Consider the following 13230-nt stretch of genomic DNA (forward strand, 5'->3'; position numbering starts at 1 on the left):
TATTTCTTGGAGGCTTTGTTCATTTCTTTTTCCTCTTTTTTCTCTAAACTTCTCTTCTTGCTTCATTTCATTCATTTGATCTTCAATCACTGATACCCTTTCTTCCAGTTGATCGAATCGGCTAGCTTGTGCATTCGTCACATAGTTCTCGTGCCATGGTTTTCAGCTCCATCAGGTCATTTAAGGACTTCTCTACACTGGTTATTCTAGTTAGCCATTTGTCTAATCTTTTTTCAAGGTTTTTAGCTTCTTTGTGATGGGTTCGAATTCCTCCTTTAGCTTGGAGAAGTTTGATCATCTGAAGACTTCTCTTAACTCGTCAAAGTCATTCTCCGTCTAGCTTTGTTTCATTGTTGGTAAGGAGCTGCGTTCCTTTGGAGGGGGAGAGGTGCTCTGATTTTTAGAATTTTCAGCTTTTCTGCTCTGTTTTTCCCCATCTTTGTGGTTTTATCTACCTTTGGTCTTTGATGAAGGTGACATACAGATGGGGTTTTGGTGTGGATGTCCTTTCTGTTTGTTAGTTTTCTTTCTAACAGTCAGGACCCTCAGCTGCAGGTCTGTTGGAGTTTGCTGGAGGTCCACTCCACACCCTGTTTGCCTGGGTATCAGCAGCGGAGGCTGCAGAACAGCAAATGTTGCTGCCTGATCATTCCTCTAGAAACTTCGTCTCAGAGGGGTACCCAGCCATGTGAGGTGTCAGTCTGCCCCTACTGGGGGGTGCCTCCTAGTTAGGCTACTCAGGGGTCAGGGACCCACTTGAGGAGGCAGGCTGTCCATTCTCAGATGTCACACTCCATGCTGGGAAAACCACTACTCTCTTCAAAGCTGTCAGACAAGGACATTTAAGTCTGCAGAGGTTTCTGCTGCTTTTTGTTCAGCTCTGTCCTGCTCGCAGAGGTGGAGTCTACAGATGCAGGCAGGCCTCCTTAAGCTGCAATGGGCTCCACCCAGTTCGAGCTTCCCGGCCACTTTGTTTACCTACTCAAGCCTCAGCAATGGCAGGTGCCCCTCCCCCAGCCTCCCTGCCACCTTGCAGTTCAATCTCAGACTGCTGTGCTAGCAATGAGCGAGGCTCCTTGGGCGTGGGACCCTCCCAGGCAGGCGTAGAATATAATCTCCTGGTATGCCATTTGCTCGGTTGTAAATGCAGAAATCACCCATCTTCTACGTCCCTCATGCTGGGAGCTGTAGACTGGAGCTGTTCCTATTCAGCCATCTTGGAACAGCCCTCATGGTTGTTTTTGTCTGTTTGTTGCTAAATTGTAAGCTCCCAGAGGCCGGAACCATGGCCCCTGTATCTTTGTGTTCCTCAGCACCTAGAATGGTACCTCTATAAATGGAAGTTGGTTGGTTGAAACTCACTGTTTTCTGAATGTGAGCCAGATCAGAGAGTAACAGATTTTAGAGATAATGCTCAAGAAGCTAGAGTGGGGTTTCCTGGGAGTTTCATGGGCTCCAGTGTTAGGGTATTGGGAGATACTTTGTCCTTCTCATGAGGGACTTTGAGATTCGGGGAAGGAATACTGAAAATCGAAAGATAAATCAGTCAGCTCAACTTCTGGAGCCAAAGCTGCCTTATTACAGAATGAGGAAGGTGATCCTGGTGATATCTTGCTTACAATCTGAAAATTCTATGAATATGTTTATCTTTCTTTTTGACATGTATTGGCTCCTTTTGAACCTCTTTTTAACATCTGAGCAATGTTAAAATCAGGTATAATTTTTTAAAGGTCATTGTGTTTATCTGGTACAACTTAGAAATTTCATGCTTTCCTTTCCAATTTAATATGAAGACTCAATTAAAAAAAAAAAAAAAACACTGTGCCAAATATCATGGAACAGCTCTAGATTCAGTTCTGCCTAATGAGACGAAGGACGTTGACAAGATCTCTTAGACTCTCTGAGCCTCATCTTCCTTGTTTGTACATAACACAGCTGGTAAAAATTTGGTAAAAGGCAAACTCTAATTTTAATGTCCTAAGGTACTGGCATGGAGGAAACAGCCATCTCCCCTTTTTCCTTTCTTTCCTCCTTTTTTTTTGAGATGGAGTCTTGCTCTGTCACCCAGGCTAGAGTGCAGTGGCACAATCTCAGCTCACTGCAAGCTCTGCCTCCCGGGTTCACACCATTCTGCTGCCTCAGCCTCCCGAGCAGCTGGGACTACAGGCACCCACTACCACACCTGGCTAATTTTTTTGTATTTTTAGTAGAGATGGGGTTTCATCGTGTTAGCCAGGATGGTCTCGATCTCCTGACCTTGTGATCCTTCTGCCTCGGCTTCCCAAAGTGATTGGATTACCGGCATGAGCCACTTGCACCTGGCCATTTTGTTTGTTTGTTTGTTTTGTTTTTGAGACGAAGTTTTGCTCTTGTTGCCCAGGCTGGAGTGCAATGGCACGATCTCGGCTCGCTGCAACCTCTGCGCCTGGGTTCAAGCGATTCTCCTGCCTCAGCTTCCCAAGTAGCTGGGATTACAGGTGCCTGCCACCACACCTAGCTAATTTTTGTATTTTTTTAGAGACAGGGTTTCTCCATGTTGGCCAGGCAGTCTCGAACTCCTGACCTCAGGCAATCTGCGTGCCTCGGCCTCCCAAAGTGCTGGGATTACAGGCGTGAGCCACTGCGCCTGGCCTCCCCTTTTTCCTTTCGATAATTGAACCATCCATGAATTTTCCGGGCACATGACAGCCCAGCTAGAGACTTCATTTCTCAGCCTCTGTGTGGCCAGGTGTGGCCATGGGAGTAAGTGCAGGCAAGAGAGAGGTGAGATGAGGGGATGAATGTACCCTCTAGTTCATCCCCAACTTAAACACAAGCTACTTACCCTGAATCTCCTGTATTTCCCCTTCTTCCCACATGAGAATGGTGACAACCAGGACAGCCGACCTGGGCCCAGATAACAGAAGTTGTAGGTTGAGAACTGATGAAGGCTGAATGGTCACAGACTAGAGTCTTCCATTCAGTTCTGACCACCACTGGCCTTGAGACTGTTGTCCCAAGAGAAGAATACATTTCCACCTTATTTAACCCTCTGTACTTCGGAGAGTTTTTTTTTTTTAATAACAGCTTAATCTGAACCTTACGAATTACAGAATTCAAATTCATTTTTATTTAAGATCGAGTAACGATTAAGATTCATGATTTAATTAAGTCCCTACCAATCACATAATTAGGATTCACTTTTACTTAAGTGGCACTCCTGTTTTCTTTAAATAGCTTACACAGTGGTTAAGAACACAGGCTGTGGAGTCAGAATGGAACAGAATCCTAGTTCTGTTGTTTTCCAGCCCTGTAACCTCAGGCATACTACCCAGCTTCACCACACCCTGGTTTGTCTATCTGTAAAACTGGGGCAATAATGAGACTTACCTGATGGGATGCTCGGAAGAATCACATGAGAGAAGGTATAGAAAGATGCTGCCTCAGTGCCTGCCACCTTGTAAACCCTCAGAAGTATTAGTTTCTGATATAATGATTAACACTGTTGTCAAGATCATCACCACCATCATCATCTATTGATATTTTTGTAAAACTGGTTTGCTGAGCTTCCCAGGTTTAGGAAAACAACTATGAACAGTCTCCCATCCTTAATAAAACACTCTGGGATTCTCTGTGCATCTGTTGGCCACAGGATGAGTTTGGCACTGTGCGTAGGTATATGTCCTAAAGAGACCTGCTGCCTTTGCATTTGTTCTGGTTGTAATGTCATTTGCAGAGTGATTGAGCATGGCATTCCTTGCACTTGTGGTCCTGCACATTCAGCATCCTTTCAGGAGCCAGAACACCTGAAATGAGATAGGGAGTAATGAGGAAAAATGAAAGGTTGGATAGAGAAGGGTTTCTTTTTCACGTTTGTCATCGTTAGATTTGCTTTTTGACTATGAAAAAAAACCTGCCAATAACAGAGGTCTAAGGAAGAAGCCTTGAAAGTTACCATTAACATGAAAATCTTCCCCTTTTAATAAAATACAATATTGGACATAGAAAAAGCTACATGGTAGTTCATATCATGTCTGGGTTTAAAGAATACTTGTAAAATTTCCTTTGATCATTTTAATTGAACCAGTAATAATTCATTGTAGGAAATAAGAAAATGAAAAAAATGAAAAATTTTTAAAAAATTTAAATCCACCATAATCCCATCACCCAGTGCTTACTACTAACATGCTGAGATACCTCCTCTGAGTCTGACATCAGCATTTCTGTCAACTCTCCAAGGGCAGCATTTGCCCCTGCTCCACACCTGGGCTGAATTTCTGCATAACTCTTCCTTCCTACTGCCCCTCAGTTCCCGTCCTCTCCACCCTTCAGGACACCTGCTTTCACTGCAGCACCTGCACTGACTGCCCAGAAAGAAGGAGTCTGCAAGCCCTAAGCTCTCCTAGGATTTGTTCTTGTGTGCTGTTGATACTTTAACTCGCAGCGGTCGAAACGTAAAGATCTCCTGATCCAGAACTTTCCAAAATATGTTCTGAGGCATGTTAATTTTCATTGTAATTTTTTTTAAGAGACAAGGTCTTGCTCTATCACCTAGGCTGGAGTGCACTGGCATGATCATAGCTCACTGCAGCCTCAACCTCCTAGACTCTAGCAATCCTCCCATCTCAGTCTCCTGAGTAGCTGGTACTACAGGTATGCTTGTGAATGGATGGATATGCAATGTTGGCCCTGATCCTCTTCCATCAGCAACACGATCCTCAGTTTCATCCTCATCGTCACCACCTTCAGCATCATTGTCATCGTCATTATGACCATCATTCCTGGCTAATTTTTTTAAAATTTTGTAGAGACAGGGTATCACTTTATTACTCAGGCTGGTCTCAAACTCCTAGATTTAAGTGATCCTCCCACCTCGGACTCTGAAAGTGCTGAGATTACAAGTGTGAACCATCATACCTGGACTCATTGTAATTTTATTTTTAAAAATAAGAACTCAATGGCCAACTGCTGGGGTAAAGACAGTTAAGCAAATGTCTTTATAACAGAGCTAACCAAACACTCCTCAAGCTTATTTGACCCTTTGTCCCTTTCATTCCCTTTGGGAAATATCAGGTTAGTTTGACCATTTCATTAGGTGATATGGTTTGACTCTGTGTCCCCACCCAAATCTCATCTTGAATTGTAATCCGCATATGTCAAGGGAAGGACTTGGTGGGAAGTGGTTGGATCATTGGGGTGTCTTCCCCATGCTGTTCTCATGATTGTGAGTTCTCATGAGTTCTGTTGATTTGAAAACGAAGGAGTTCTCACAAGATCTGATGATTTAAAAGTGGCAATTTCCCCTTAACTCGCTCTCTCTCCCCTACCACCTTGTGAAGAAGTTGCCTGCTTCCGCTTCACCTTCCGCCATGATTGTAAGTTTCCTGAGGCCTTCCCAGCCATGCAGAACTGTGAGTCAATTAAACCTCTTTTGTTTATAAATTCCCCAGTCTCAGCTAGTATCTTTGTAGCAGTGTGAGAACAGACTAATACATTAGGAAAGGAAACTTAGTTTTCTCAGAGAGACTGTAGGACTTGCCTAACGTCACACTGCTTGAGAGGGACAGAGCTGGGTCTTGGGACTCAGGTCTTTTGTCGGCTGGCCTGGTGCCTCCTCTGGTGTCCTGCAGAGTCTTCATCCTGTCCCATCTTTCTGCCTGGAGGTTTTGCATGATGCTGTGTATGTACATGTCCTTCTCATGTCCTATGTGAGAGTAGGGACTGAGTCCTAATCTTTTGTTCTGTCTCCTCCAGTTCTGAAGTTGGTGTTCAGTGAGTCACACTGTGTTTACTCAGAAGGGTCAGGAATGTTGGCTGTGGCATGTATCTGTTCTTACTGACACAGCATCTATGTGTGTCTTGGCACCAGGTTTCTAATTTCCTTTGAGATACTGAGCAGGTACCCTGACTCAGTCTTCATTCCATGTGATTGTGGCAGGTCAACCCCGTTCTCCTGGATCCCATGCAACCTGAAATTAGCCAATCAGAATATTCTATCCCATTGGCCACAGGGATCCATCAGCGTTAGATCCATGACCCTAGCCAGATGGATGGAGTTAGCTTTGAAGCTTTTGTTGGAACTGTTGACAAAGAGGAGCTCTCTTTCCTGAAGCATGCTAAGCTGGGAGAATAAAATCCTGAAGCTGCCTGTGACTACCTTGTCAAGAGCCTACCAAGGAATAAAGCCAACTCAGAGGAAAGCAAAACTATGGGATGGGGAAAGGTAGAGTCAAAATGACATCATTTGGCCGGGCACAGTAGCTCACGCCTGTAATCCCAATATTTTGGGAGGCCGAGATGGGTGGATCACCTGAGGTCAGGAGTTCAAGACCAGCCTGACCAACATGGTAAAACCCCATCTCTACTAAAAATAAAAAAATTTGCCAAATGTGGTGGCACATGCCTGTAATCCCAGCTACTCAGGAGGCTGAGGCACAAGAGTCACTTGAACCCACGAGGCAGAGGTTGCAGTGAGCTGAGATCATGCCATGGCACTCCATCCTGGGCAACAAGGGTGAAACTCTGTCTCAAAAAAACCAAAACCAAACCAAACAAAAAGACATCATTTAAGAGCTCATGTCTGGAGCTAGCCCTGGCTTTGGACTTTTCAGATATATGAGCCAATACATTTCCTTTAACCCAAGCTAGTGGATTTGGGAATCTGGTTTTGTATAGAGAAGAGTTTTAATTAGTAAATTTGTACATATATGGGATTTGGTTGCTAAAACATAATGATTTTAAAAGGAATCTCACAGAATTTCACTGGACAAGAAGAATCTGGCCAAGCCATGCTGAGAGGGCATTATGCCACAACCCCTGGGCCTTTCTTTTTAAAGAGCTAAGCAAAGACTTTCAGGAATATGTACTAAATGCCACTTTCTGCCTTCCAGTACTGACAGACGATATACGACTGGCTCAGGGAACTCAGCCAAGAAAAAGGGAGCCTGTCAACGTTAGTGAAAATGGAGATGACTTTACACTTAACCCTATTATCCAACCCACACTGGCAACTTCCCAGACTCTCACCTTCAAATGTGCTAATAGGAGTGTGTGTGACCCTAAAGACAGCTACCAGATTTGAACTGAGTGAAAACAGCCCTAGATTCAGGACTTGACACGTATTTGGTGCTACTAGATGTTTCTGAAAGAGTAGTTTCCATTACTTTTTGACGCTGGTATCTGGGATGAGAAAAATTGCATTTCTTAAATGTGCTAAGTGGTGATAATAATTACATGCCTCTTTTTCCCAGGCAGCACCGCATAAATCCACTTGCACATAACACATCTGAATGGTGTCCCCTCTCTGTCATACAGAATTCTTCATTCATTTTTTCATCATTTATTCACTCATTCACTTACCATCTGCTGAATCCTGGACCAGGGTTCTGCTTGGTAGTGAGGATACAGTACTGAGTAACGAACAGTCCCTGCTAGTTCCTGTCCCTGAGGACCTGCCGTGTGCCTGCACGTTGCCTGACCGTATGTTTGCCATTGGGACACAAAGGTGACTAAGTCATGACCCTGCCTCACAAAGCCAGCAGGCTCTGCAGCGATGAGTCCGCCAGAGACCAGGCCTTACCCTCAGCTATGTGGAGGCAGGTAGAGATTGAGAGCCACTCCTGGGGTGGATGAGGAGTCTCCACGGAGTATTGAGCAAGACTGTCTTGTAGTCAGCCCTTCGATTTAGAAAGAACACTCTAGCCAGGCCAGGGAGAGAAGGGACGTAGAATTCAGGAGTCCTGGGAAGCGTGGTCCGGAGGAAATGATTCCAGAAATATTTAGGCAGGACAGAGAGCAAGCTTGCCCTCCACTTTACAAAGCCAAATCTTCTTACTGTTGTTGTGACGTTCATTCTCAGAAGAGCTTTATGCAAGGTTGAATTTAGGAGCTCATTTCTGCAAGCGCAGAGTGCCTGCAACCACATGGCTTCTGTTGTTTGTGCCGTGTAGTTCCCTGCCTGCTGGATGGAAGCTCCAGGTAGCAGCTCATTACATCAGCAGCAGCAAGACTCTCTTAAACTCTTTTCCTCCACGGAACCAAGTTTCTGGTGGAAGAGACAACACGTTTACTGTCATTGGGCTGCTCAGACTAAAACAGACCAATTTTGATTTCTCTCCAACCAGGTGGACACAGCACAGCCAGAGCCAAATCCCTCAAGGGAGGCCTCAGGACTTGGCCCTTCCTTGTCAGGATCTGTTTCTCCTCCCAGGGCTATGTCCTGGGCTTATGTACTTGTGGATTAACTGATGGAGAGTATTTTGATGGTATATCTTTAGCCTTAAAAAATAAAACTCGATGATAATTGAAGTGCATGTGCATCCTAGAAAAATTAGGAAATGCATAAAAACAAAAAGAAGAAGAGAAATTGATCACCTATAATCTTACCATCTAAAGATAACCACGGTCATGTTTTGGCATATTCTTGGTCACATTTTGGTGTATCCTTGACCTTTTCCTTTGTCGATACATATGCATGTATATGTAAGAGTGTGTGTGTGTGTGTGTGTGTGTGTGTGTGTGATTTTGTTTGTTTTTTTTTTTTTTTTGCCTCCCTCTTTTTAAAAAATTTCATTAGCTTCAGGGGTACAAGTGGTTTTTGATTACATGGATAAATAGTATAGTGGTGGCATGTGTGATTTTGAAACAAACCTGGAACAAGATTTTACCTTGTTTAAGAGAGTCTTGCTGCCCCGGATGTGATGACGTGCTACCCGAAGCTTCCATCCAGCAGACAGGGAACCACAGGGCACAAACAGCAGAGGTCATGTGGTGGCAGCCACTCTACGCTTTCAGAAATGAGCTCTTGAATTCGACCTTGCATAAAGCTTTTCAGGGAATGAACATCACAGCAACAGTAAGAACATTTGGCAGTGTAAAGTGGGGGGCAAGCTTGCTCCCTGTCCTGCCTAGACATTTCTGGAATCATTTCCTCCAGACCACCCTTCCTAGGACTCCTCTATTGTATGTCCCTTTTCTCCCTGGCCTGGCAGACTGTCATGGACTGTATACAGACGCTACTGAGAGCATCAGTCAGAGACAAAAGATGGCTGTGGACTTGACCCAGTGTGGCACTTCCATTTCTGATGTTCAGGTTAAGTGAGAAGCATCTGACCCATAACCCATAAACTGAGAATTCAACCGAATCGTTAGCAAAACTACCTGCTGCTATACTCGAGGCCACGTGCAGTCAGAGCACAGAAATTCAGCCATTGCTGGGAAGACAATTGGCAAAGGTGACCTGAGTATCATAAATGGATGTTTGGGTTTTGTGACGGTGTTGTTTGGACAATAATATAGAACTTGAAGCATATCGTTTATTTGAGGATTTTGCAGAAGCCACAATAAATGAACTGGAAAATAGTTAAAGAAATTTTTCTCTGCTGAGAATAGTGGCAAAAGTAAAAATTCATTTAGAACAAGCATTCAAGATATTTAGATTTATCATGCTGTAGGGTTTACCTTGTAAAGTTGCTTGGTGAACAGGAAAGTGCTCTGTAAAAATAATGGTAGCACACATTGTTATACCATTCATATGGAAAAACGGATATGCATGTCTATTTAGATCTGCACACAAAAGCTGCTTTCAGGATTTGAATATGTAAAATTGGCATCTAAACAGGTGAACTTGAAGAGCTGCTCTGTGTTAGAATTTTTGGAATTCCATTTGTATGCATGATTATAGAGTTTGATGCTCCTGCTTGGATTAATTCTCTCTCAAAGTATTTCCTGTGAAAAGTGTTAAGATCTATTTGTATTGTTTTTATTCATAAAAAAATATCATTCACACATACACGTATCTATTAACCACGTTGGCCAAACAAGGGCACTTTCTAAAAAACTCTAAGCAAGTCATTCAAGATTTGAAATAAACAAGATGATGCCTTTCCAGACCCCCATCTTATGCAGTGCGGAGACTCCCTGGGAGACAGTCCAGGCCTGTGTTCTGTGTGAGGGTTGGACTGGGTCTGTAAATGGAGGGGATCTCATTAAGAACCTTCCTGGGAGCCCACCCTCATCTTTCAGCTAAGTCTCAGCCTAAATTGGTTTGGAGAACAGTTGGGTTTCAATTACTCAGAAGCTGATATCTCACAGTTCAATGCCATGTGCAGCTAGGCGCCTAGCAACGGCTCTCTGATGAGCAATGATGAGATTTTAATTAGCGTTTTGGATCTATCTAGAAATCCATTCCAAGCTCATTTGCTGGAAGGAGCCCAGCCTCGTTTGGGACCTGTTTGAGGCTGTTTTCTTAAAGGAAGTTTCGGCAACCACACGACCTCTGCTCTCCCCAGGCCTCTCAGCACCCGAATCCAGGGCTTCCTTCTGGCGGTTTAGTTAGTCCTCTTTTCTGACTTGGTCCCCAGAACACTGAAGCTCCGTTCTGTGTGCAGGGATCTGAGTCAAGAGCAGTGACCGTGGCCTTTTGGTGTCCCACAATCCCAGGAAGCTCTACTTCCCAGTAGAAGTGGGATAGCCATCCCCTCAATCACGCAAGCTGCAAGCTGCGGAATCCTCTGCACTCTTCCCTCTCCCCCTCTCCACACCCAGCGAGTCACTGGCCCTGCCACTCCTTCTCAAGGACAGCTCTCTAGCCCAAACTCCCTCCCCTGGCCCCATCCTTAACTCTTCTTCCTGCCCGCATCGCATCCCGACTGCTCTCTGCAACGATTCCAGAGATGCAGTGTTATTCCCCCTAGCTCCCAAGAGGCCAAATCTCGTGAGAGAAACTTCCTGCATGGAACACATACCACAGGTCTCCAAAGTATGCACCCATCTGGCTTTCAGATCTTAGGCCCATTGCAAGGGAATGTTAAAAATGCAGATCTCGGGACCTCCCCCAGAGTCTCCACATCAGGCTGTCTGGGGCAGGGCCTGGAAGTCTGCATGATCACCACGTGCTAGCAAACAGAACAAAGTCAGCACTCCCTTACATGGATGCTGGACTTGTGAGAGTCTGACCCCTGCCCACCTGTCCAGCATCATGTCATGGTGCGCTCTTCTTCCCTGCCAATGCCCTTCACCCCAGCTCTGCCCCGGAGGACGCCCGTTGCACATCCTCACAGTCTACTCTATGTCATGCCTTTGAGCTTCTTCCTGCTCTTGGTACTTCCCTTACCAGTAGTTTCTTCCCCTTCCTGTCCACCTGGCTGACATTTGCTCACCTTTCCAAACCCAACTTGGGTATCCTCTGCACTCGGATGCCCTTTCTGCTAGGGCGAAGATAATTTTTATTCATTCAACAAATATTAGGGTCCTTTCCATGAGCCAGCCACTCTTTGGGGATCTGGTAGTGAACTCTGCAATCTTTTTCACCTGCATGTAATTTATATTTTAGAGAGAAAGATAAGCAAATGGAATTACTGGATCATATGAAATTCTATGTTTAATTTCTTTTTATTTATTTCTTTTTTTTTTTTTTAGATGAAGTTTTGCTCTGTCACCAGGCTGGAGTGCAGTGGCTTGATCTCGGCTCACTGCAACCTCTGACTCCCTGGTTCAAGCGATTCTTTTGCCTCAGCCTCCGGAGCAGCTAGGACCACAGGGGTGTACCACCACACCCAGCTAATTTTGCATTTTTAGTAGAGATGGGGTTTCACCATGTTGGCCGAGATGGTCTCAAACTCCTGACCTCGTGATCTGCCCGCCTTGGCCTCCCAAAGTGCTGGGATTACAGACGTGAGCCACCGCGTCTGGCCCTATGTTTAATTTTTTGAGGAACCACCATACTGTTTTCCACAGTGGCCACACCATTTTACATTCCCACCACCAATGTACAGGGGCTCCAATTTTTCCACATCCTCACCAACACTTCTCTTTTTGTGATGATAGCCGTTCTAATGAGCATGAAATGCTATCTCATTGTGGTTTTGAGCTGCATTTCCCTAATGATTAAAGATGTTGAGCATCCTTTCATGTGCTTATTTGTTGATTCTAAAATTTTCCACGTCAGCAATTGAAAGAAAGGAGTTGCTGTGAAATGAGATGAGGAATATTGTGGGAAGAGCAGGTAGTAAAGGAAAAATCCAGAATTAAATTTGAGCTGCAGGTTCAATATCCAAGTAGAGATATTGGTAAGCAACAGAATACATGAGTCTGATGTTCAGGTGGCAAGTCCAGCCTGGTCATATAAATTTGGGAGTCATTAGCAAATAGAGAATGCATTCAATCATGGAATTGAGTGGTATCCCAAGGGAATTTTTGCAAACAAATAGAAACAGTCTGAGGCTAATGCTCTGGGGCAGTCCTATGTGAAGGTTGGGAGTTGAGGAGGATGTAACTAGCCAAAGAGATGCGAAGGAGTGGTCAGCAGTCAGTAGGAGTATGTCCTATTGTGGAAGCCAAGTGAAGACAATGTTTCAAGAAGAGGGAGTGATTCATTAGCTCTAATGCTGCTGAAAAGTTGAATAGATGAAGACTGAGAAGTGGCTATTGTTTTAGTAACATGGAGATCACTAGTGACTCTGATGAGCTGTTTGAGTGGATTAGTTGGTGTAAAAGCCTGATTGGAGATAATTCAAGAGGAATAGGGAAGTTGAAAAAATTAGTAACAATGGTTATAAAGAGTATTTGAGGAGTTTGCTATAAAGGGGTGTAGAAAAGGCCGGGTGCGGTGGCTCATGCCTGTAATCCCAGTACTTTGGGAGGCTGAGGCAGGCAGATCATGAGGTCAGGAGATCGAGACCATCCTGGCTAACATTGTGAAACCCTATCTCTACTAAAAATACAAAAAATTAGCTGGGTGTGGTGGGGGGCGCCTGTAGCCCCAGCTACTCGGGAGGCTGAGGCAGGAGAATGGCGTGAACCGTGGAGGTGGAGCTTGCAGTGAGCCAAGATCACGCCACTACACTCCAGCCTGGGCAACAGAGCGAGACTCCGTCTCAAAAAAAAAAAAGGTAGGGGGGTGTAGAAAAATGGAGAATGTGGGGTTAAAATAAAGATTTTTGTTCATAATAAAAATTACAGCACATTTATGTGTTGATGGGAGTGATCCACTAATGGTAATGAAGGAGAAAAGGGTGGGGGGTTACTGGAGCAATGTGATCCTTTTCTCCCCGTGCCTTTCTCTGCACCTCTGCAGACTTCTAGCAAAGTACTTGAAATACCTCTAGACAGTAGTCCCTTTTTTTTCTGTGGTTTTGCTTTCCAAGGTTTTAGTTACCCAAGGTGAACCAAGGAAGGCCTGAAAATATTAAATGGAAAATTCCAGAAATAAACAATTCAAAAGTTTTAAATTGTTTGTTGTTGTGAGTAGCA

The 13230-nt window shown here is 44.5% G+C and overlaps 1 protein-coding gene across 1 annotated transcript in view; it reads left to right on the forward strand.

Moving 5' to 3' along the window:
• Positions 1 to 13230, forward strand: part of FAM184B (family with sequence similarity 184, member B) — a 172952-nt gene that overhangs the window by 58081 nt on the left and 101641 nt on the right. The window lies entirely within an intron of this gene.

Source organism: Mandrillus leucophaeus, unplaced genomic scaffold, assembly GCF_000951045.1.
Source record: "Mandrillus leucophaeus isolate KB7577 unplaced genomic scaffold, Mleu.le_1.0 Scaffold894, whole genome shotgun sequence".
Classification (NCBI taxonomy): domain Eukaryota; kingdom Metazoa; phylum Chordata; class Mammalia; order Primates; family Cercopithecidae; genus Mandrillus; species Mandrillus leucophaeus.